Raw genomic sequence first — 25,652 nt, 5'->3', positions numbered from 1 at the left:
TGGTGCCTGCTGTGTCAATGTTGCTAAACTGGGTCATGTTCTCAGTGATACGGCATGAGCTAACTTCCATGGCAATACACAAGATTGTACCAAGCCCATTTCTATTGCTCCTTGAATTTACATTGAAATGATTGCCCCCAGTACTGTCTGTGGGTCAAAGTAAATCAGTTTTCTTAAAGTAAGATGGTCACAACCATGAGGTTGAAGCAAGGTCCTCATCTTCTGTGGGCAGTGGGGTGATTTGGATGAGAACGGCTTCTATAGACACTTATATTTGAATACTTTGTTCTCAACCCGTGGAACTGTTTGAAGAGGATTAGGAGGTGTGGCCTAGTTGGAGGAGGTGTGTCACGGGGTGGGGCTTTGTGGTTTTTAAAGACGGTGCCATTTTGAGTTAGTTTTCTCTGCCTCCTGGCTGTACCTCAAGATGTGATCTCTTAGCTACTGTTCTAGTGCCATGCATGCCTGATTCCATGGCCCCTGTCATGATGGTCATGGACTCTAACCCTCTGAAACTGTAAGCCCCAATAAACTCTTTTCTCTATAAGTTGCCTTGGTCATGGTGTCTTATCACAGCCATAGAAAAGTGACTAAGACAGGCAGCTTGAAAAAGTCACTAAGAACAAGAGCCCTGAGGGCAGACATTCTTCCACCATAAGGTAGAATCCCCGCTCAACTGTTTAATTGCTTCACAGAGCAACTGACTTGTCTCTGTCTCAGCTCTTTATCTATAACATGAAATGGTAGCACCCAGCCACATCACTGTTAATGAAGGTTAAATGACTTAATATAGAAGGTGCCCGGAAGAGTGCCTGTGACGTAGTAGTTGAAGTAATGGCTTCGTTACCTTCATCATTAAGCTCTTTAGAGGTAGATCTGTAACTGGTTTGTCTTCATTTTCCTGGACCATATAATTTTAATGTATCCTACGGACCAACACACACGGGAATGACTGGGAGAGCAAGCCCTGCTGTCAGGCTCCACAGAGGGGTTACGTGTTCCTGGAGGGCAGGCACTTGACTTTGCTATGGTTTATCTCTCAAGGTACGACACTGGCATTCCAATAGCCTGAAAGGGCTCTGCAGAGCTTGCTGCTGTAGGAATAAAACAGGAAGAATCAAACAGAAAGAAACACTTAAAATATTATTTGTGTGTGTGTGTGTGTGTGTGTGTGTGTGTGTGTGTGTGTGTGGCGGGGAGCATGCATGCCATGGCACACACGTGGAATAGAAGATGCATTTGTGGAGGTAGTTCTCCTTTTCCACCTTATGTGAACTCAGGTCACCATCTTGTACAGCAAGAACCTTATCTGCAGAAACATCCCTTCCCAGTCTCATTTCCAACGTCTAAGTCAGGCAGCAACAACAGATACCGGGATGGGTAGAAAGAACGGTAAGAGGGTTGATGCTCGGCTGGACTGCAGTTTCACTACTCGATTGGAGTGACAGCCCTGTGGGTCATTGAGTTTTTGTTTATGTTGATGAGGGTAGAAGCATGGGTTGTGTTCACAAGAGTGCAAAAATGAGAGGTTTTTTGTTTTTGTTTTTAGTTTTTCAATCTTCATCTGTTCCTCCATTTCCTCAACAAGAACTTACTGAGCATTTACTATATGTAAGGACTGCAGTAGGTACTGAGACTAATACTACAAACAAGATAAACACTGGTCCTTAAGGGACTCGTTTCTGTGTGCTATACTAAACCAGCACAGGCAATCATTGTCGAGCTACTGACGTCTGCTTAGTGGAAACAACAGGCATTTATTGTCTTGCCATTCTGGAGGCTGGAAGTTTAGGTAAGGGTTCCCTTCTCAGCTTGTAGACAGCTACCTCTCACCATGGCCTTTCCCTGGAGTGTGTGCAGGGCAGTGCAGGGAGTGCAGGAGAGAAACCTCACTCGGTGCCCCATCTAACAAGGACCCAGTCCTGTCAGGTTTGGGTCCTGATTTTATGGTTTCATTTAACCTTAATTGTTTTGTAAGGGTTCTATCTCCAGACGTGGCCAAAAGTGAAGGCTGAGACACTCACTCTGAATTCAGAGGATGTGTTTCACTTCTGAGCAGACTCCCAAGGAAGGAAAATATTAATTCTGTTAGAAAGCCACTATGATGGCTCTCATCCCAACAGAGGGGAATCCAGGATAGCTTCCGGGAGATAGACGGTGCCAGCTTTGTCCTGACAGAAGTGCAGTAGTTACTCGGGGAAGGAGGGTCAATATGAACAGAGGTGTAGTCACCTGAAGCTGTGTGTGTGTGAGTGTGTGTGTGTTTGTGTGTGAGAGAGTGTGTGTGAGTGAGTGTGTGTGTGTGTGAGAGTGTGTGTGTGAGAGTGTGAGTGTGTGTGAGTGTGTGTGTGTGAGTGTGTGTGAGTGTGTGTGTGAGTGTGTGTGTGTGAGAGTGTGTGTGAGTGAGTGTGTGAGTGTGTGTGTGAGAGTGTGTGAGTGTGTGAGTGTGTGAGAGAGTGTGTGAGTGTGTGTGAGTGAGTGTGTGTGAGTGTGTGAGTGTGTGTGAGAGTGTGTGTGTGTGAGTGAGTGTGTGAGTGTGTGTGAGTGTGTGAGAGTGTGTGTGTGAGTGTGTGAGTGTGTGTGTGAGAGTGTGTGAGTGTGAGTGTGTGTGAGTGTGTGTGTGAGTGAGTGTGTGTGAGTGTGTGTGAGTGAGTGTGAGTGAGTGTGTGTGTGTGTGAGTGTGTGAGTGTGTGTGTTTGAGTGTGTGAGTATGTGGGGGTGGAGGTGGGTGGAAGCTATGTGACATTCACTGACCTGTCCATGCGTCACTAAGTCATTCATCAAACATTTCCCGAGATCAGCTCTGCATGTGAACACTGACGACTGTTGGGTCCAGAGAAGGTGTGGAAGCTCAAATTGGCAGTTTCCTAAATTACAGGGCCACAGCGTTTGCTTTAACCCAATCAACCTACTGCTAGACACTCACATTATTTGATTACAGCTGCTAGCCACTGAAAGTCAATTGCAAGTGGCTCCCCAGGCCACGAAGGGGGCCCACCCCTGGTTTAGGTCAGGTAAATATTGAATTATCACGAGGACTCAGCCTGAGGAGAAGTGATGGTTAATAGCTAGAGTAGCACGAGACCGCCTCTCATTGGATTTTTAAGTCATTTTGCATTTATCTTCTGTGAGGCATTTTCTTGTTTCTAGTCAAAACACTCCCTTGTGTTTTCTCCGGCTTCCCCTCTTACTCCTCTTCTGCTCCCTCCCCTGCCCCTGTGATACCTACAACTTAAGAGAAAAGGGGGCATCTGAGTGATTTTTGTGACTAGGTTGCATGCAGTGCTCTGTAAGGTACCTGGGTGAGACTGGCCGCCCTGTGTCAGCAAAGGGCCTCATGAAGACAGTTGGAGGGAATGGTGGTTGAGTCCAGTGTGGTCTAGCTCTCCTGCCTGCACCTCTCTGCTGGCACACCCCACACACTCATAGCCTCACCACAGACCAGTCTTTGCAGGCTGTAAGCCAGCCCTAAGGCCATCATGGCCAGGTGGGAACATCAGTGTGCGCCCCTCTTTGAACAGGGTCGGTTTGTAGCTTTCAGTAGACCTCCTGTGGGCTCATTAGTGAAAAGGGGGCTTTAAAATTCCATAGCTTAGAACAAACCGTTTAGAGGGAAAGTGTGGCCACGGTTCAGAGAGAGACATCATGCTGAGAAGGGAACATTCTTTAAGGCACCGAGAAGTGATTTCTCTAGAGGTTTGGTACTTAACTACCTTTAGCGTACTATAGGTTTGGGCTCTCCTGGGAGAAGAGGGTCCAGCCAGAAGGCAGATGGTGAGAAACCCACCGTGGCAGTGGTGAGAACTGCAGTTCAGAAACCTCCTCTGCTATCAAGCAGCGTCTCTGTAAACATTAATGGAGTAGGTAGGTCTAGAACAGGTGCAGCAGTCTACAAACCTTCCTGAGCCTGTGTGCAAGGCACTGTCAGAGGAGGGTGCGGGAGTCGGAGATGAATGATGGGCAGGTTCCTGAATCCTGAGTTGATAGAAAACACCTAGTGGAAAATATTCATCTTCATACTTTTTTCTTTGAAAATGTGGACAGTATGAGAAATATTCCAATAAACAGGCAAAAGCGACACTTTTGTCTCCACTATCTCTGTAATTCAGCATGCTGTGATGACATATTGAAGCATTACAGGTTTATAACTATGATTATGCTGCCGTTCCCAGTGCTATAAACTGATGGTTTCATTGAATACGAAGAAAGTTAGATTTGCCTGGTTTTTTTTTTTGTTGTTGTTGTTGTTGTTTGTTTGTTTTCCTAACCAGTCTCTACCATGGACATCTGTGGTCCTCTCAGTCCAGGCTTTCTGGGTTTGAAGCATTAAAGCCTCCATAGTCGGATGATGCTGGTGAGGAAGAGAGTCTTGAGAGCAGGGTGGGGTGTGGCATCATGGCTGCTTAGTGAGTGGTAGAGTCGCCACTGGGATCCTCATGACCTCTCTCAATTGCGGCTTCTTCCTCTTCCTTCAGACAACAGGGGAACAACACAGGAGGAGCTTCCTTTTAGGGCCAGGAACAGGAACTCTGTGAGGGCTGGACAGCTTGTCTATATGACCCCATCGCCTGGATAATGCGTTCCACATGCGTGGGAGCCAATAAATACGCTTTCCCTCAAATTCACAACCCCTTTCTGGCTTTGGAAGGTCCCTCCTATTTCTAGAGGACACATGGGTGTTGTGCTTTGCTGAGTAATGCCAGTATACTTCTGCCTTCCAAGGCTGGTTGGTGTGACCGGCCCTTCCAGGCATTGCCAAGGGTACCACTGGTGGCTCCATCTCCAACAACACAGTGGATGAAGTTAGTGACTCAGAGCCAGGATTTACTGCCAGGTGTGCCTGGAAGGCAATGCTGTGACCTCGGCTTTTTGTTGTTGTTGTTGCAGATTTTTTTTATTTGAATTAGAAACAAGATTGTTTTACATGACAATCCCAGTTCCCTTCTCCCCCCTCCTTCCTCCCCTACCATCCCCTCCAACTAAAACCCTACCTATCACATATCTCCCCCCCAACCCTGGGTGTCTTGGCTCAGGGAGTATTACTCTATGTGGATTGGGCTCCCAAGGTCCACACCTATACTAAGGGTAAGTACTGAACTACTACAGGAGGTCCTGTAGATTTCCGAGGTTTCCTCACTGAAACCCATGTTCCTGGGGTCTGGATCAGTCCCATGCTGGTATCCCAGCTATCAGTCTGGGGAGCAAGAGCTCCCTGATGTTCAGGTCAGTTGTCTCTGTGGGTTTCACCAGCCTGGTCTGGACCCCTTTGCTCTTCACTCATCCTTCTCTGCATCTTGATTCCAGTTCAGTTCAGTGATTAGTTGTGGGTGTCTGCTTCTACTTCCACCAGCTGCTGGATGAGGGCTATCGGGTGGCATATAAGTCAGTCATCAATCTCATTATCAGGGGAGGACATTTAAGGTAGCCTCTCCTCTGTTGCTTAGATTGTTAGCTGGTGTCATCTTTGTAGATCTCCAGACATTTCCCTAGTGCCTGATTTCTCTGTAAACCTAAAATGTCTCCCTCTATTATGGTATCTCCATTCTTGTTATCTTCTATTCTTCCCCTGACTCAACTTTTCTGCTCCCTCATGTCCTCTGCACCCCTCCTCTTCTCCCCTTCTCATTCTCCTAGCTCCCTCCCCCCTCTTCCCATTTTCCCAATTTGCTCAGGGGATCTTGACCCTTTCCCCTTCTCCAGGGGACCATGTATGTCTCTCTTAGTGTCCTCCTTGTTTACTAGCTTCTCTGGCAGTGTGGATTGTAGTCTGGTAATCCTTTACTCTATGTTTAAAATCCACATATGAGTGAGTACATACCATGTTTGTCTTTTTGTGATTGGGTTACCTCACTCAGAAATGGTTTCTTCTAGTTCCATCCATTTGCCTGTGAATTTCAAGATTCCATTGTTTTTTTCTGCTGAGTAGTACTCCATTGTGTAAATTACCATATTTTCTCTATCCATTCTTCAGTTGAGGGGCATCTAGGCTGCTTCCAGTGTCTGGCTATTACAAATAGTGCTGCTATGAACATGCTTGAACAGATGTCCTTGTTGTATGAATGTGCTTCTTTTGGGTATATGCCTAAGAGTGGAATTGCTGGATCTTGTGGTAGACTCATTCCCATTTTCCTGAGGAGTCGCCATACAGATTTCCAAAGTGGCTGTACAAGTTGGCACTCCCACCAGCAGTGGAGGAGTGTTCCCTTTCTCCACATCCTCTCCACCTCAGCTTTTAAGAAGACAAGGAAGTTTACCTTGAGATGATTAGCCGGGATGTCAGGAGCCCAGTCCCACCTCCCCAATTGGTTCGTTGTAGGAATTTACAGCCAGTGAGAGGGGAAGCTGCTTGTTGAGTGGACTTCAGGACTCTTTTTCACCCACGGAGGCAGCCATCATGCCTCTTCCTAGATGGCCAGTTTTCTTCCTGGCTAGTTATTTTCTATAGTGCGGGGGGAGGGGTGGGAGGGTTTGAGTGTATGATGTCCAAAGGCCGTTGACTGGACAAACTGGCTGCTTGTGTACAAGTCCAGTTTTAAAAGCCTGATTCTAAGCCAATCTTAGTGGGTTCTGGATGCCTTTGCAGAAAAAAATAGCTTAAACATTGTGATTTAAGGAATTTACACCTGTTGGCTCCAGATCTCAGTGGCGTTCTTGTACTCTGGGGAATAGAGGCCCAACAGGTGGGCTGGGATGGGTAGCAGCCCATGGTATGGTGTGGTGATAGATTGTTATGATCTAAGAAAGCTGACCTGGAGATCAGAAAAGCAAAGTTAGCCACAGCCAGAGACGCCAAGCAGTGGTGGTGCACAGCTTTAATCCCAGCACTGGGGAGGTATATAAGACAGGAACGGGGTCTCAGAGCTGACATTCAGTCTTCGGCAATTAGTTTCCAGCCATGTTGAAGACAGAATCATCCCAGCCTTGGTAGAGAAGAACTCTCTGGTGGTTTGGCTGCTTTGCTTTTCTGATCTTCAGCTTGAACCCCAATATATGTCTCTGGGTTTTTATTATTTGTGCTACGGTATTGTGCACACTGGTTTCTCTGACCAGACTCATGGATACTTGGGGGCAGGTGTAATGAGGAAGCCTTTGTACTGGGTCCTTCACACTCAAGAGCAGACGTTTTTTCCCAGTGCTCTGTTGGAAACATCAAAGTCAACCCAGAAGCAAGATGAGACTGAAGAAGTTAATGATTAACTGAGAACATCAACTCAATATTTAAGATTCATGTTAAAAAGTGGATAAACGACTCTTGTCTTGATTAAAACCTTACAATATAAGGTGAGAGTTTTGGAAGCTTCATTTATAATTAGTCCTCTGTTTCCATGAGTGCCACACCTATGGATTCAATCAATTGGTGATTGAAAATATTTGGGGAAAATGTATCTCAACTGAGCATTGTATATGTTTTTTTTTTCTCGTCAGCAGCCCCTGAACAACACAATGTGACAGCTATTTGCATAGCATTTGAACTGCATTAGGTATTTCTAGTAATGCAGAGATGATTTAAAGTATACAGGAGAATATCTATAGGCTGAGTGCAAATACTATGCTAGTTTTCACAAGTAACTTGAGCATCCACAGATTTTGCTGTCTAGGTGGGGAATGGTCCCAGAACCAGCCTCCCATGAGTCTGGGCCATGGATACCAGCATGTGTTATCAAAAGCAGCCACCTCTTGTCTAGTAGAGGTTGTCTTCACATGTGTTAAAAATGCTTCTGCCAGGCAAGACATCACAGAAATATGAAATAGTTGCTTGGTTACTTCTTCTCTAGGTTCATGTTGGAATCACTGAGAATTTACTGTGTGAGGGTAGTATGCCAGAGTCCAGGTCTCTTAGATAGGCCAGCTGGGGGTTGGGATATTTATCCAGGAAGGAATGGAGACAGAAGATGCTGGGAACATTGTCTAAGTGTTGTACGGTTCAGGAGTGGAAGAGATGGGCTCTGACTTGTTTGAAGAGGGAACGGTTTGTGACAGAGGTGACTTTGAGGTTAGGCCATGAGAAATTGGTTGAGTTTCAACAGCGGGGATATAGACTGGCAGCTTCAGAGCACAGACTATGAGCAGGAGTGCTGCTGGGCCAAACCTGGGTCATGCTCACTGGCAGGGAAAGACTCGTTCTAATCATGCTGTGGACCAGAGTCTCCAAAGGGCCTGGATATGACAGGCTTAGTTGCTAGCCTGTGGAGGGGAGGAAGTTAGGTCACTGATGTGCCCGTGATGAGGAACACCCGTGCTCTCTCCTCTCTTATTTTGTTTTCTGACTTCCATGAGGTGGGCAGCTTCACTTTTCCACATATTCAGCCAGCGTGATGTGTGCCTCACCACAGCCCCAAAGCAAGAGAGCCAGCTGAGCATGGACCAAACTTCTGAAACCATAAACCAAAATAAACCTTTCTTTCTTTTTAAGTCGATGGCCTCAGTTCTTTTGTTAGAGTGAAGGGGAAGTAGCTGTCTCAAGTATGTTTGGGAACAGCTGGCTGCTGGTTTAATTTATTTGCTCCATTCACTCATTTAATCTCATCAGACCTTGAGAGCCAGCTGTCATTGCCATTGTCAGATGGGGAAGCTGGGATGTAGTTACTTGGAAGGAATCAGGAGGCGGGGATGCTGGGGCCCAGTCCAAGATATGTCCCTAGAGTTCATGGCTGTTCATGGTTTGCCTCACCTCCTCCAGGGGCTCCCAGCCACGAGAGCTGAGCCTCCATGTCAGCAGGGTTGGCTTTGCTTTTCCTCCATAGGCCTCTTTTTCCTCAGTGCACTTTCAACCCCAGCCCAGAGGGGGTTAACCCCAAATCTCAAGAAAAAAAAAAGAAATCATAGGTAGGATTTCTCTTTTGAAATTTTTTTATTATTAGTGTCTGCCTGTATGTCTGTGCAGTGCCCACTGAAACCAGAGGAGGGTATTGGCTGTCGCATCTCCTAGAACTGGAGTTACAGACAGTTGTGAGCTGCCATGGGGTGCTGAGAATTGAACCCAGGTCCTCTGGAAGAGCAGCCAGTGCTCTTAACCCCTGAGCCATCTCTCCAGTCGCATAAATAGGAATTCTTATTTCCTAATCTCTAAAAACCAATTCCTTCTTACAAACTCCTCCAGGGCCTGTTGGTGAGCTGCTGAGGCTTTGGGATGAGGGCCATGCTGGAGCAATGGTATAAAGCTGTGGCCCTCAGTGTGGGGGATGGGTTTATGCCTCGGGGACACATTTGAGTTATGAGTAGACCAAGGGAGGTGAATTGGGAGCAAGTACATGTTGGTGTTTGGAGAGTAGAGAGCAGGATGCTCCTAACCACGGTAGCTCCATTGTCAAAGGATTAGCTAACTAGATTGTCCAGACGGGAGGGTGAGCAGCCTGGGTGGCTGCATCCATGAGGAGGACAGGCTAGAGCAGGGTCATGGAGGCAGGTACCCTGGACGAGGTCTTGCAGGGGAGAAGGAGGAGGTCTTGCGGGAAAGAATCCCTGAGGGTGCTGAGGCATGTACATTAGGAAGAGTTACAAGGAAGGGAAGAGAGGTGATGACCAGTTCAGCAGCCAGAGCCCAGGGTGTCTTGTGTAGGGTGCTCAGAAGTGGGGTCATTAACTGTAATTAAGAAGTGAGGCACGGAGCTTATGTTAGGAGGTGAGTTGGCTCTAAAGCGTTTTGTTTTGATTTGGAGGCAAAAGTTCCCTCCAGCACTTTCCAAGGAAGGATGGAAAGGGTGAAGGTGGGTTATAAGTGAGGATTTAGAGTCATCTCAAGGGAAGCTTGCATGGATACCCCCAGGGTGCTGTGGGAGAGTCAGGGTCCTGGGTTCAAATCCCAGCTCCTTCTCCAAGTAGGCACGTGAACTTGTTTGTGTCCTTGAACCTGTTCTGCCTCCACCTACACTACGGGAAACCAAGGGGTTGCCTGGAGCTTAGTGAGGAGCCAGACTAGCATAGGACAAGAGAGCCGTGGAGGAGCGGCCCCTGGTAGCCCTCTGCAGTGCAGGGGCTGCATGGATGACTGTGTGTTAGAGCTCCTCGGTGACTGTGGGAACAGCGATTTCATGATTGTTTCTCGAGTGCCACTTCCACATGTGGCCTGCTTGGCGTACCACAGCGTCCAATTATGGTTTTCTCACCGAGTTGTGTCTGTGTGGATTTAATGACCAATTACTCATATTAACTTTCTGTTTCCCTTAAGTAAGAGGAATGCACTGTAGAGGAGGAGAGCAGGAAGAGATGAGTTACAAAGGAGCGGGGGAAGACAGCCAACAGGAACTGAACTGTTGTTCCCCACAGAATCGGTTTTGCTTTGAACTTCCCAACTCCTAGCGTTGGAAGTTAGAAAGAGGGCAAGACATTCTGAACTTGGAAACTGTCCAGACTGATTCAAGGAAGTAGTTTTCTGGCCTCTCAGTTCATGCAGCCTCCTGGATGGTAGGCTGGCCAAGTTATCCTTAGGAAAAACACACCAGCCTTTGATGTTCTGGCATGGTCCATCTTGGTTAAAGTTAGGCCACGGGGTCTGGAGAGGGGAAGGCGTGGGTGAGAATATTGATGGCATTGGAGTTTGACTGTGAGTGGGACGGACTGAACCTGCCCAGCCCATGCTAAGCTTTGTCCTCGGAGAGGAACCGTTTGTGAGCGACTCTTTCAGTGTGTGCAGACTTGTTCCCTTAGAGACAATCAAGCAGGTTTGGTTCCCATGAAAGGAGGTCCCCAGCAAAGTGCATCACCTGCCTACCCTCACCCTGTGGAACAGTGGGCACTCTCCACAGTTGTCTTTCAATTGCCTGAGAACCTCCCTTGAGGTAAGGGGTTCCATTTCCAGCCCTCCGTGGCAGTCCTCTCGCTCCTGCCTCCCTAGCTCTTGCTCATCTCACAGTGTTTCTGCCCCACTCATAAAGCACCCCCGTGTCTTTGAAGTTGCGGAAAAATGATTTTTGCTGTTGAGGCTTTAGCTGGTTCATGATTGCTCTCCGTTTTCCTGGGCGGTCAAGCTGACCTCATGTATTCTTTCAGACGACAGTTCTGATGCAGTGCAACTGTGAGGAAAACCATGACCCACGTTCCGTCCTGACTGTCTCGAGGAGTCTAAGCTCAGACATTTGGCTCTGATTTTCTGAAGGTGGGAAACATGGGCCTTAGTGGGGCTAGGGGGAGGTTGTCGTGTGGAATGGGCTGTGCTCCCTTTCTCAGGGCGAGACTCAAACCCAGGGAGTGGAGAAGGGTCAGTGAGAGTATGTGGAAGGAAGCCGCCGAGGTTCCTACAACAGCCACGCATGGACTTGACAGTTAGAGAGGAAATTTAACCACACCCCCACCCTGAGTCCGTGTGTGTATTTCTTATTGGGATGTTTCAGAACATGTTTGATAAAAACAAAATTAAAAGGACAAATCCCACCTGGATTTGGCTAGACCGTGATTTATACTTTTATTATATATTTTTCTCCCCGAAGTTGTACATATATGTTATGTTGCCACCTGCCTTGGTACTTAACAATATATCATGTTTTTGTCACCATATAACACCGTTTAAACCTAGAGAAACTATTTGATTTTACAATTCCCTAATTTATTTAACCATTGTACTGTACTGAATGTGTGGCTAGTAAAACAGAGGTAGTTTGTGAGGAAGGGAGACAAGCAGCCTGCTAAGCAGAGAAACAAACGTGTGCTTAGAAACTCACAGTGCCATGGAGGAAGAATGCTCAGTGGGTGAGCATGTTTCTCGGAGAGGAGAGGGGTCTGCATTTCAAGAGCATTCAAGGGCTTTCTTGGGGACATTAGCTTCACGTAGATGGATTTAAACTGGGGGAGATCAAGGAGAGGGTGTTCCTAGTGAAGAGAGTAGCCTGTGCCAATCCCTGTATTCAGAGATAGAGGATAATGTCTGTGAACTTGAAGGAAGGTTGGTAACTGGAACCCAGGATGTCTCTGTATGTCTATTGGTTCCTCTTCTTTGCCCATTTTTTTTCTTAAAAGAAAAGTGTGTGTGTGTGTGTGTGTGTGTGTGTGTGTGTGTGTGTGTGTGTGTTTTCACATGAGGGTGTATGTTTACAGTGGCCAGAAGAGGGCATCAGATTTAGAGTGTGGGACATTCATGGGCTCTCTGGCTTGTTCTGTGGATGCTGGGATCTGAACCCTGGTCTTCCTGATTGCTCAACAATCACTCTTAACTGCTGAGCATCTTTGCTCTTACCCCTTTGTCAGCTTTTCTACTGATACCTTTTCTCGTGACTTAGAAAAGACTGTTTTCAGACGTCCACTCCCTGGGGTGTTGTCTGTCTTTGGTCATGTTGACGAAAGTTTCACCAGCATTATTCCTGTCGACAACCCAAGGTTAATTAAATATCCACCTATAGTTTCTCCATTGAAATGTGTAGGCAGTCTGGGAGTTCCTGTGTGTGTCCTGGGAGGAGTTTATTGTTTATTGTTATCTAAATAGCTGGCTAGTTATGGAAACAGTACTTACCGAATCGCCCATCCTCTCCCACTGTTTTGAAATAGCATCTCCACAGCACACTGACATTGTGTAGATATTTGGGAAGGCTCTGGGCCTTCTATTATACCATTGATTTGTTGTCTCCTCGTTTGCCAGTACCCTCCTATTTTACTGCTGTATCCTTTAAAATCTGATAGAACAAATCCCCACTCATTACTCTTTGGTTTTTCCCAAATGGTCTCAGTCCCAGGAAATTATTCTTCTGGATAAATTTTAGAATCATTTAGTTAATTTTGCAGATTAATTTGGGGACAAGTGACATGTATTCGATACCGTATCCTCAGAAAAATGGCAAAGCTCTCCATTATTTTAAATCGCCTCTTGGGTTATTGGGTAGAAAGGACATCTTTAAAGAAAGCAGCAGCCTTGAAGACATTGCAGTTTCATCTAGAAAATACGATGACCCAGAGAACATGACCAAAGTGAAAACCAGGCTGACAGGAGGACTCTGAGGTCCTTCTGTGGTAGGTCATGTTCTCCCTGAGGCTTCAATCCACTGGGCAGACCTCAGCCATGACTCTGAAGAGCTGTGGAAGGGAAGGAGATAGACGTACAAAGCTCATTAGTGCTAGCTGCCCTCCTCTGCACTGGCGTGAGTCTCATTCACTCCCGACATGATCAGCAGACGAGTTCTCCTGAGCTGCTTTTTAAATCTGACTCCAGGACCCCGGGAAGCAATTTGACTGTGCTAAAAGGAGGGTAGTGAGGATGGAACAAGGGACAGATGTTATGTGTGCATTGGCAGGTAGCTGAAACTGCTCTTTGGTGTTGCCCTTATTGAATTGAGAGTGCCACCTGCAGGCAAAGCTGCCCTGTAGTCCTTTTGTGTCCAGGACAAGGGGGAGAGGTGTCCATCCCTGTTTTAAAGTCAGCCTGGACCTGTGAATGGTTCAGTGCCTTGTCTGTAAACCAGGGCCTCCCGACTTGTGTCTTCTGTTCTGCATGGGGAGTTTATGGGAATTGACTCCCTGCTACTCCCCACCCAGCTGGGAGGCACATCTGGAAAGGGAACGAGAGGGGTGGTGGGATGCTTCAGGTTCTGCCTGCAGCAGCTGCCGTACTTCTCCCATAGCCTGGGCTGGCAAGATCAGCTCAGCTCTGCTATTTTTAAACTGTCCGCTATGCTCTGGTGGAGGCTGCCTGCACCTCACGCTGAATCATGAACCAGCCTGCTAATTGCAGCAGTGCCTGTGGCCTGCCAAGTACCCAGACAGGCATCTGGCTCTGCAGTTTTTTGGGTTCCTTGCAATAGGACAGACAGGATGACAGACATGCCCAGAGGCAGGAATCCCAGGAAGGCCCACTCAGTACTTCTGTGACACTCCTTACCTTTGGGCTTTGTAAAGAAATTTATAGATACAACAGCAAGCAGCACCAGACTGTTGCAGTTCACACATTAAAATGAGGGGCTTTAGGACTTTTTGTATCAGATGTGCGTGTTCGAGCTATCAGGGTCACTGTTCTAAGAGCCATCATTGCCTGTCCTAGAGCAAGTAGCATCCACATGCAACCATACTAAAAAGAATATGTGTAAAGCACAGGCTGGTGTGTGATGACTCTGTCTTTTCTTAGAAGCCAGTTCTGCCGGGGCCATTATTATATTTCTCAAACAATGGGGAATGAAGGATTGTTCCTCCAGGGTGCTGGCAGCCTGGTGTTCTTTCTCACTGGGTGCCTGCTGGAGCATTCTCTCTAACGTCCCTACCTCTGAGGTCACAGGACTAAGGGCCACATGCCCCTCTTGTGAGGACTTAATATCCCTACCTCGTCCTCTTCCAATGGCCGCAGCAGGTTTGATATCATGACCTGTGGAAGGAAGCCACCTCCAAATACCAGGAATCTAAAGGACAGTGTGGCCCTTCCTTACCTATGACAATGATGTGGCTCTCATGAAATATTTCTTGAATCACCTTTTAAAACATGAGGCGACTGGTTTTTAACCACAGCTGCCGTGTGGATGCCCATCTGGGTCTGCCCTTCAAGCAGAGCCCTCAGCTGGTCAGGTATTACAAGGGTTGGTCCCTTTGACCCACCAGAGGGTCAGAGAAGCCAGAACCTAGATTTCTGTTCTAGGAGACAGGGCACAAGGGCTGAGCAATGCTGAGGGGAGAAGTGACAACCAGGCTGTAACTCCCTGGTTCTCAGGCAGAGGTGTTTCTTGCTTCGTGACAACATCAGGTCTGTTCTTAGGGTATAGACAAACCCAAAGGCCTGCAGCACAAGCCAGAAACTCTTCAAGGATTCGGGTGTGTGTAGTCAACTTCAAAGACGGCAATTTGAGCAAGATGATGATACTCTCTTTTCAGCAACCTCTTGTGGGGGGAGAATAACGAGAGACAGCTTCAAGGGCAGCTGTCAGAGGGGGGCTGGGGGAAAGAGAGTCTCAGCTCTGTTGACTGAACAGATTGCCATCTGCCTCCCTCAGGACTGCTGCAAGTGTCCTTACGATGACAAGTGAGGACACTTGTAATGGGCAGGCCTTGGGGTTGGCCCATTTTTGGAACGCAATGGGTGCCAGGCTTCTGCATCTCGCAGGGTCTCTGATGCATCATCCACGGAGCTTGACCAATTCACGTTACCTGACTCCCCACCCATCTCGGGAGGCCTCGTAAGCTTCATGCAGTCTCTGTGACTGAGTCATCATAGACTCCGAAGGCAGGCCGTGGACTTCGGGAGTTACAGATTTCATAGTTTTGAGATCCTAGTGAGTAGCAGGTGTGGTACCCTGTTCTCAGGAGTCTCACTCTAGCTCTGGGAGGGATCACACCATGGAAAGACGGCAGAGTTTTCGGGACCTGGCAGGCTGGAGGGGCGGTGGTTGGCCGGGATAACGACGCCTTCTATCCCCACCCCATCACTGCCTGCTAGTCCCTCTTCTCACTGAGTCCCCTTTTGATCTTGGCTTTTTACCCCCCCCCCGGGGGGGAATTCCTGGAGATACAGTTCACATTTAGTTTCTTCCCTCATCCTCAACTTAACTGCTCAACCCACAGCAATCTGGTTCCACCCCCACCACGCCACTGAAATTATCCTGGTAAATGTCACCTCGGAAGACGTGTGAACAGCAGATCTGAGTGAGCGGTGGGTCTTGTGAGCTCTTTTCTTTCTCAGGCTTAACAGGACTTGACTTCTCTGCACCCCATCTGCCATGAGGGTAGGGTATTGCTCTCTTCTGCCCTTCCTTCCTTTGACCACCCCTCCCCTCTCTTCAGGATCTAGGCTGTTTTCTCAGTCCACTCCGTAAACTGTGTCACCTCCCCTACCATTTTCAGTCACCCCTGGAGTTCCATGTTTTCTCCTTCATATTTCTGGCCCCGACAAGGAGTTTTAGGTGCCTGTGGATATGTTCACTCTATTGCCCCTGCCACAAATCTCAGTTGGTCTAGATAGAATTATACCCTGCCTTCCAATTGCTTCTCACCGTATTTTCCCTGCCTCAGTGATGTTTGTGGTCTGCCCCATCCACCTCAGTGATGTGGGAGTCATCCCTTATCTCCATACAGGTCTACCCTGAATACTCTCCATCAGTGTCGCGGCCATTGCCTTCCTCTACCTGCATTTTTACTGACTGCATCCAGGCTCTCAATCCAGTTGCTTCTGGACCATTGGACACACCCCTTAGCAGGTTTTTGTCTGCCACTAACACCTATCCAACCCATTCTCCTTCTTGCAAAAGGAATTGTTGGCATGGTTTGTGTATGCAACTCCTGATGTAACTGCCTTGAAATCTGGGATTTAGTATGAGATGATTAAGAAAGCTGGCTTCGGCCCCTATTAGTGGCATTATCTTGGGAGTGGGTACAGAGGCCAGCCCCCTCTTTCCTGTTCTCTTTCCCTTCTTTCTGCCCTGGGAAGGTGCAGCAAGGATGCTTTCACCAGCTTTACCTCCTGACTTTGGACTCCGCAGCCATCAGAACTGTAGGAGACAAACCTCTGCTCTTGTACAAATTCCCCAGGCTGCAGTAGTCTGTTCATATCAACACAAAACCGACTAAGACATCTGTGGCTCCAACACATATCTGCCTGTGCCCTCTACGGCTCGGGCTCCCGGTGGAAGTAGATGCCAGAGCAAAGGCCTCTGCAGTATCCAGCTTGCCTCTCCCCGGCCTCGGTTTTGCTGTTTCTCCCGTTGCTCTGCCCCCACCCCCCAGCTGTTTGTGCACCCTAGCAGATCTGATTTCAAAGCCCCCATGCCCTCTGAGCTTAGTGGCTCACAGTCTCACACCTCAGGGTACCCCCCACCCCCTCTATTGTTTTCAGAACAATGTCTTAAAAGAGATTGACTGGTTCTATGAAGCCTAGTTAATCCACTCCTCCATTTCTGCCTGAAGACATCTGTACACACAAATGTCACTGTTTGACACCAATATGTATTTCCAGCCCAATCAAATCCGAATTTTTACATTTGCCTGCATGGGACTGTCTGTCCTGGGTAAATGTACTATTTCCTCTCACCTTTAAAAAAAGAAATGAAAATAGTTCAGGCATTTACTAGGAGACATCAAGTGGAGCAGATCCACTCTAGCCTGAGGAAGAGGCTCCGCCCAGAGGCTGGGAGGCCTCAGCACATGGCCTCTGGAGGGCTTTCTTAAGGGATTTGGTGTGCTTTGTCCTCATTTTCTTACTCCAGGCCACCTTTGTTTCTGCTTCTGATTATTCTGAAAACAATGGTTTTTCCTCTTGAGGACCAAAGCCACCCTGATCGATGACTCTGCCAGCTGACCGACCAGGTAGCAGGTAACTATGCAAGTGAGGCCGGCTGTCGAGAGGGCAGGGGTAGAGCGTCCCGATGAATTCATGCTCAGCTCACAGCTGCAGGCACGTGGCTCTGTGGCTCTGGCTCCCGGGCTGCGGTGGCCTAATTGCTGCTTCTGAGCAGATGGCTCACTCCCTGCTAAGGCTGCCTGAAAGGCTCTGCTATTAACACCCGGGTTGCAGCGAGAGCTTCCATTACCTGTCCCCACCCCCATTCCCAGGAGTTTGTTACTTAGTTCCTTATATTCTCCCTCACACCTCAAGCTAAATTTAGATGTTGGAAGTTTCATCCACTCAACAGTCTGTGGGTAGGCTCTGTGAAGTGTCATTCATTCATTCAGGCATGTGAGTCCTGAAAGAGCCAAGGTGACTATGGGACACAGCTCCTGTCCCCTGGCAGGATGGGAAATCACGCTGAGGATAGCACCAAGTGCAGAATACCTTAAAGAAACTGAGCTGACTTCCCTGGAGAACAGGAGGGCAAGGAGGGACAGAGGGAGCCCCCTGAAAGTCTGGTAACGGTGTCCTCTGCTGCCACCCTGGTGGCCAGCCCTTACCAGGCTGCAAGCTCTGCCAAGGGCGTTCCTGGCTGTGCAGGTTGTGAGAAGGTACCGAGCTATGGGCACCCTAACTTTGAACCCCTCTAATGTGCCATAGGCATTGGTGAGACAGAACTGGTGTTTGATTTGGAGGCGGAACCCTCTTGGTACCCGGTGCAGACAGTGAGAGCCTTCGCTGGGTGGAATTTGACAAACCCTGTAGCAACAGACAGGCTGAAGCTCCCTGTGACCATTGGCAAGAGGATGCTGTTGACATTCCCATCTGTGGTCCCGTTTGCTAAACAAGAACTGTGGCCTCTGTGTGGAGCTTAATGTCGGGAGTTGCCCGCGCTGCTTCTTCCAGGCCTGGCCCCCAGCTGCTCCTGGGAGGTACCTCCACGCTCCCGCCTGCCACGTAGCTGCCTCCCCATCCCTAGCTGTGATCCTTATATTAGCACTTGCCTTATAAGATTAGATATTAAAAATACCAAGTACTACCTATATACTTCAAAAGGTAGAACATAATGATCAATTCCTGCCTCGATTCCCATTCCTCCTTTCAAAGCAGTTCTTTCCTGATTTCTTGTTTAATTTGGTACTTGTTCACAGCAACTCAGTGTCTGCTGAGACACGTAGTATAAAGATGACATTTCTTTTTCTTTTTTTCTCTTACAACCTTCCATTTTTTCAGGAATTGACCATAGCTGTTATTGTTTTATAGTGATTTTTGGTGCCTCCATACTTCACTCTGCCTCTGGTTTATTTATCTGATTGTTTCTGGGGATTGGACACACGTGCTAGGCATACAGTCTCACCACTGCCCCAACATTTTTGATACCCCCCTTTTTTCATGTGGACAAATACGGCCAGTCATGTTTCCACTCTCTTATTTCCCGTAGAGTTGTCCTCCGCTCCCTTTGTGGTCACAGTCTTGTTCCCACTGGCTCATCTCTGGCCTGCTTCTCTTCATACTCAGCTGCTCTCCTGTGTTGCTTTCTCTGTTTCTGAATCTCCATCTACCTATTTCTTGGGCAGCACACAGATTTTTAATTGAGAACATTTTTTATCGGCTTTGTGAGTAAAGGGGTGACTATTCATATTTGACTGTCCAAATATGGTTTCTCCTTCTACCCCCATGTTTCCCTGGCAGCCTGGTAAAATATAAGTTAAAATTAACTTCCCTCAGAATTTGGAAGGCATCTCTCCAGAGTCCTGGAAGTTCTGGTGTCTCTGTTAAGTGTAGCGTCACTCTGATCCCTGTTATTAGATGTGGTCTGATCTCTTCTTCCCTCCACCTCTCTACAAGGCTCGGGGTCTTTTAGTTATTCTCCTTCCCCGAATGGTCCCAGTGGTATGTGTCCCAGGGCTATTTATTTATTGTGGCTTTGTCAACTTGAAAACCCTTGCCTTTGATTTCACAGAATTTTTTTGATTATTTTTTCTCTCTCTTCTTTTTGTATTTTCAGTCAATAAGAAGCTAAAGCTCTTAGGTTGATCTTTAAATGCTCTTTTCTCTCCATTTTGTTTGTCTTTGTTGTTCTTTGAGCAGAGAGTTCTCCAAAACGTTTCCATCCATACTTTTTGTAGACCTTTTCCAGCTACCACACACAATACTTTCTTTGCCCCTTTTTAAAGTGACATTGATGGGCACAATATAGTTTTGTACGTCTCAGAGAGTTATTTAGTTGTATTGTTTTCTCTCTGAATTGCCTCATACTTCCCACACACCCCACTTTCTTTTCCCTTCTCATTAAAAAACAGATTATTTTCTCATATAATATATCCTGATTATGGTTCCCCCTCCCAGCTCTTACCCTTCCCTTCCCTCCTCCAGTCTTGATCCACTCCCTGTCTGTCTGTCTGTCTGTCTGTCTGTCATTAAAAATGAACAGGCTTTTAAGCGATAACAACAAAACATAAATAAAATATAACAAGATAAGACAAAACCCATCACATCAAAATTGGACAAGGCAAACCAAGAGAAGAAAAAGGTCCCCAAGAGAAGACACAAGAATCAGAGACCACTTGTCCACACATTAGGGAATCCCATAAAAAAGACTAAAGGGGAAGCTGTAATGTGTATTCAGAGGCCCTCGTGTAGACCCATGGGCACATGAGTGTAAGTGTGAACACGCATGTGCACACTTGTGTGTGGAGACCAAAGGTTGACACTGGGCATCTTCCTTTATGTACTGAGGCAGGGTCTCTCACCAATTCTGCTAGTCTAGACAATCTGCTGTTCAGACATCTCTGTCTCCACCTCCAAGGCCTAGGATGATAGACATCTGTAGAGACTGTTTGGCTTTTATGTGGGTGTTGGGGATGCAAACTCCTGTTCTCGTGTTTGAGCAGTGCTCCCCACCTCTGTAGAACCTGGTACTTACCCTTTCCCCAGCTCTGGGAGCCTCTGTGTTCTCACTCACACCTTTCCGGTTCTATTGGGTTCTTTATCACATTTCTTCAAAGTTTCTTCTCATTTCTGGAGTGTTGAGGAGAGAGAAATGATCAGATGTTCGATTTATCACATTCAACAGAAGTGCTAATTTCACCTTAATGTGTTTTGGAATGCTTTTTTAAAATTGATAGGATCACAGGCACTCATCTTGTGCCTGATCTGATTTCGTCTTGATGCTTCCCTTTGAAGGAGGTATTCATTACCCCCAGTTTACAGAGGGTGGGCGTGTGTGCGTGCGTGCATGTGTGAACAGGCAGAGAGAGATTGAGTGACCTGAATGGAAGGTGTAACAGCATCCAGGCTGAAGATGTAGCTGCTCTAAACTCCAGGCCGAATCTTAAGCCCTGCCTGTCAGGGATGAGCCTTTTGTGTGTGTGTGCTAACTAGTGTGTTTACTGTAACATGTGAGATTATGGTTAGGACCTGTCAGGATAATGTAGGACAGAGAAGGGAGGGAGGGGGAACCTGGGGCAAGGACGGAAGGCTAGGCTATGGAAGGAGAGGCCAAGGGAAGCCAGTTGGCCAAGTGTCTTGCTTGTGGTATTGAAGTTGCTCCTACCGCAGGTCAACAGTATGGACCGGATGGCTGTGATAGGCAGTTGGCAGTGTTCATTCCCTGTGCCAGTGGCTCACGGCCATAGCTGGAAAGAGGTCAGAATATCTTATGACCTCTATGAGGCTCTCCTAAAATGGCTCCGTCCTCCTGAGCACCTGTGTGGTAGAGGGGCGTGCAACACTCAGGGCAGGAGATGGACTCAAGGCTCAGGGGGACATTTTACTCTTGGATTCTAGTTCCCTGTTACCATCCTGAAGGAAAGAGCTGTCTGTGGAAGCACCTGTCTTCCATGACCGATTTCCATTACTGAGGATGGCAGAGTAACTCACTGCAGAGTGCCCAGTCATGTTTCAGTGACCAGGCTGTATGTTTTTAAAAGTCTGGAATCCAAATTACAGAATTAAACATAACTAATGACCTTGAGTTGAAGTGGTTAGAGCTAAGGAACTTTATCTGTGTCCAGGCAATGAACCAGCAGGGCTCATGTCTGGAAATTGTTGCAGACACAAGCAGCAATAAACACCCGACTTTTGCAAGGGAGCTCACTGGAGTAATTTAATCACATCGATGCTTGTAGGGATTTAGATACCATGTCTGAATAGAGAGATGCCATTTTTTACATACACTGTAATATTTTCTGTAGATATGTATGTACGTGAGCACATGTAAAACAACTTGTTTGAGGTAGCCTCGCCATGCCTCCTAATAGCACCCTGCAAGTATCTTATGAACCATATCTTATGTGTTTTATGTCTTTAGAGAGCACTCCTGACACACCAGCCGACTGCTGTCATTTACCAGTGGGCATTTCCCCAAGAAGACTAGAATGCAGAAGCTACAGAATGGGGCGGGGGGGGGGGGGGACTTGTAACCAGTGCCAGCCAGGTGACTCCTTCCCCTGTCACTTAGCTGTCTCTGCACGGGAAGCCCTGCTCAACAGACATGTTGCAGTTCCATAAAGCAGAACACAGGTGGGAGGTTGAGGGAGCAGGACCGGGGACCGGAAATGTCAAAATTTAAGACTTAACAAAAGACTGACTTGCATTCTCACCCCTTAGCAGTCGTCTTGGGTTTCTGAGTATCATTTCAACAAACCTGGACATTTTGTTTCTGCCCTCCAGTGCATAAAGGGGTGAGTTGTTGGGGTAAGACAGAAGGAATCTCACCACTTCTTTAGCATCGCTGGGTTGGTTCTGGCAAGCTGAGGCACAAGGTCCTGGGGCTCCTCAGCATGAGCCCGCCTGTGGGAGAAGAGGGTAGACTTTCCCAGCCTGCTTAGAGAGGAGCATGGTGCTGTGTAAGGCAAGACCTTATTCAACACATAAGTTCCTCAAGAAATGACAGTTTGAATCTCAGGCCCCAAGAGCCATGTTTGCGTGTGGTGAGGGTAGACTTGGAGGCATTGGACATGATGAAAGGGTGTGAGCAGGTAGCATGGTGTAAGCAGGGTCTACAGGCCAGGCTTGTAGTCTCTTTTCAGAGGCCTTTGATCATGCTCAGCTCCAGCCACACGAGGACACAGGTTCATCTAAGTTTTTGCTGGAAATGATGAAGTTTTGTTGGCACACAGGATCCTCCAGCTGGGTTGGAATGGAAAGAATAAAGAGAAAAGGAAATGCTTGCCTTGGAGAGACCTCTGTTGCACAGGGAAGCGATCACACAGTGAAGAGCAGTCTCTGTGGTGCTGGCAGCACCTTGTGAACTCCAGAGGGCCACCGAGTCAGATCTTAAGTCATTTGCCCCTTTGGATCAGTGACATTGGTCACTGTTCTGAGCAGTTAGCAGCGCTGACACCACCAGGGACAATAGTACAAATCTGACGTGGAGGTATGAGCAAATGAGAAAGGTGACCTTGGGCTGGACCATCGAAGTGCTCAGATGGGCCAGTGTAGAGAAATGTCCTCGCTGGAAGGCAGGCATCTGGTGGGACAGCTGCTGTGCCTGGGGCAGAGTCCTGGCGGTAGGAGGCGGGGGAAGGAAGGAAGCAGGCATTGGCATGTAGGGTAGAGGAGCCTGTTGGAACCAGGCAACCCTCTATGGGAACAACAACTCCTGCCCGCCGCCCGACAGCACTTCTCATTCATTCTTTGCTGGCCCCTCCATCTTTTCTCTATGTCAGAGAGGTACTTCTGTGACATGGAGGGCCTACATGGTTCCATGGGGCTCTCCCAACACAGGACTCCCTGTTTTTACATGAAAGCCAACAGCTGTGGTGAGTGGCACCATGAGACTAAGTGTTGCAATCAATCGTGTCTACAATCTGTTTACTTGAGTTAGTCTCCACTGCACTTGAACTCCGTGGCTCCTGTTGCCTGGGGTGCTAACTGTACATTAGCAGCATGAGGCTGGAGACGCGCCGTTTTATTTCTATTAATGCCAGGAGAGCGGGGAAGTTAAAAGCAGCAACTGGGACAAACTGTGCTCTTATTGGCAGGTACTCCTTTTGCTGTCGACTAACCTGTTTTATTTTTCGCGGTGTGGCCTTTATTTCCTCATCTGTCGTTTTCGGAACCTCCTGGGTTAAGAATTAAAGTTTGATGTGAGTAGGTGATGAGGGTCTTAGGAAAGATGAAAGGTATCTCTGTAGAGGTGGGGAGACGTGGGAAGCAGGTGAGAGCGGGAAGGCCTGCAGACTTTTCCCAGCAGAAAACTTCTGTTTCTTCAATATGAAGTCAGAGCAGTGATATGTGGATTGTGGTTCAGTCATAAACCTAACCCTTCCAGCTGCGGACCCCTTGTAGCTTACCCTTGCTGCTGTGTGCCAGTGAGCTTTTAATGTAGTGCTGGCAGGAGAGAAATTGTGAGACCTCCCCCTGAGAACGTGCTTAGGAATCAAATGTGTGAGAGAGGATGGATGTGTGCTGCTGTCCCAGAGGAACAAGAGGAACTCGTAGGAGTTCACGAAGGAAGAGTGAGTGCCCTTCTTGCTTCCTCACAGTCCTTAGTTCCTCTGTCCTGCTCTCCAGCCAGCCAGCCGCCTACCTGTCTAGCCATCTGTCCATGCATGCGAGTGTCCATCCAGGGAATTGGCTTTCAGGGCTTCGAGCATGGAAAAGGCCAGGAAGGAAGGACTTCGGGAATGCAAGGACTAAATCAGAAGTAGACCTCTTCCCAGAGTCTGAAGTAAAAGATAAGCACAGAACGTGGTGGCCAAAAACAGAAACAATAGATAATAACAATACATAGATGAAGTACCAGGGAAAGTTACAGCTTTCAGGCAGAGGATGTTGAGCCTGGAGTGTGAGCCTGTAAGGAAAGGCAGAGATACTTTCTTATATGGAGTCATAGGGTTGAAGTCAGAGCAAACATCTTAAAGTAATATCCTTGCACACTATTGACCCACAACAGGATCAGATAGGTAAATGATGACAGTCATTGATACTCTGAAATTTTTACCTATACGTGAGTTCCTGCCTTCTCTCTGAGTTTAAATACAAATTGATTTATATAAAACACCCTTTCTGAGCCAGACATGGGGACACATACCTGTAATCCCAGTATTTGGGAGGTTTAAACTGGAGGGTTATGAGTTCGAGGACAGCTTGAGCTATTCCTCAGACTGGAGATGTAGCTCAATGGTGGAGAATTTGCCTGACCTGTGCAAGGGCCTGGGTTTGAGTCCTAGCAGCACACAGTAAACAAACACACATAAAATCCTGTCTCACTCTTCTTTATATCCACTGGTAAGTCTGTGAATTTGAGGCATTCACCTCAGAGAAGAGCAGGATATGAGGGAACGTGTTGGAAAGGGAACATGCTGGGTACCAGCAGAAGATAACTGCGGGGCCGCTCAGAATTTGTGGTCGAGATGGAACATGGTGCCCAGCGGTTCCTTCCTTGGTGCTAAGCTGTGCAAAGTGAGATGGGCTAGCCAACACCAGGCCAAAATTACCTTGTGGACCAGCAGTTGGTGTGTGGTCTCTGGAGTTGGGACTCCCCACCCAGGAGTCAGATCTGCCCCTCAATGGCTAACACAGAGTATCTTCAGGAGCCAGCTGGCTGATGGCCAGGGAAGAGGAAACAGTCCCAAGTACAGCTGCCAGCACCTGGGCAGCCAGTCATCTTAGTGTGCCTGTGGCCATTGAGCCCTGCAGATGTCCCTGAGGTTAGGATCTGGGGATACAGTGTGTCTTGGGAGAAGATCGGTGAACACAGGCAGCGGCTTTCATTGATTTTCTGTCACCTAGAGAGGCTCAAGGGGTTCTTGGATGCCACAGGCAGTACTGTCCCCTCAAGGAGATTTAGTTCAGCTAACCCTGGCCGTACAAGTCCTCAACCTTGGCTATCAGAAGGCTGTGGAGGGAAGATAGCAAGTTCAAGTCCTAACCTGGAATACAGAGTAAGTTCAAGGCCAGCATTGACAACCTTAGCAGGATCCTATCTCAAAATAACAAGTAAAAATCAACTAGGGGAATAGTTTAGTGAAAGAGCACTTGCTTGAGGACCTAGCTTCCATTCCTAGTATCTCCAAAAAATTAAAAATAAGATTTTTATTTTACCTAGCTGGGTGCTTTTCAAATGTTGAGGGCATTAACAAAGGAGATCTTACATATAAATACAACACCTTACTGGATCTTTGGACAGCAACTCTGGATGGCAGGCCCATGTAGATGGCATCCCATCCAAGAAAACCAGGCAGGTGAAAGCTCTGCTCCGTATTATTGACTGGGTATGAATATGCCTGTTTCCAAATGCATGGGGCTGTCTGTGGCCTGACAGTGGGCTCCTCGTGTCTGTCATCCCCTGGTTGAGTGATGGCAACTGTGAGTAGTCTAGCATAGTACAGAAACACCACAGTAGAACCTGGGACTGTTCTCTGCAAGTTCCTACAGCCTCGTGGCCCCAAGTGGTGAGGCCACAAAGTCCTGCTGGAAG

At 47.6% G+C, this 25,652-nt stretch overlaps 1 protein-coding gene across 2 annotated transcripts in view; it reads left to right on the top strand.

Moving 5' to 3' along the window:
* The window catches only part of Susd4 (sushi domain containing 4), a 111,513-nt gene that overhangs the window by 2,280 nt on the left and 83,581 nt on the right, over nt 1-25,652 (top strand). Inside the window, exon 1 of one of the 2 annotated variants that reach the window (XM_035445673.1) lies at nt 10,989-11,095. The exons of the other annotated variant lie outside the window; for it this stretch is intronic. The gene's annotated coding sequence lies outside the window, so the exon portion shown is untranslated. Of the gene's footprint in view, nt 1-10,988; nt 11,096-25,652 lie in introns of those variants that run through there. 2 annotated transcript variants of the gene reach the window in all.

The sequence above is a fragment of the Cricetulus griseus genome, chromosome 5, assembly GCF_003668045.3.
Source record: "Cricetulus griseus strain 17A/GY chromosome 5, alternate assembly CriGri-PICRH-1.0, whole genome shotgun sequence".
Lineage (NCBI taxonomy): Eukaryota > Metazoa > Chordata > Mammalia > Rodentia > Cricetidae > Cricetulus > Cricetulus griseus.
Note: the sequence above shows the minus strand (reverse complement) of the source record. Positions and strands in the feature narration are given on the sequence as shown.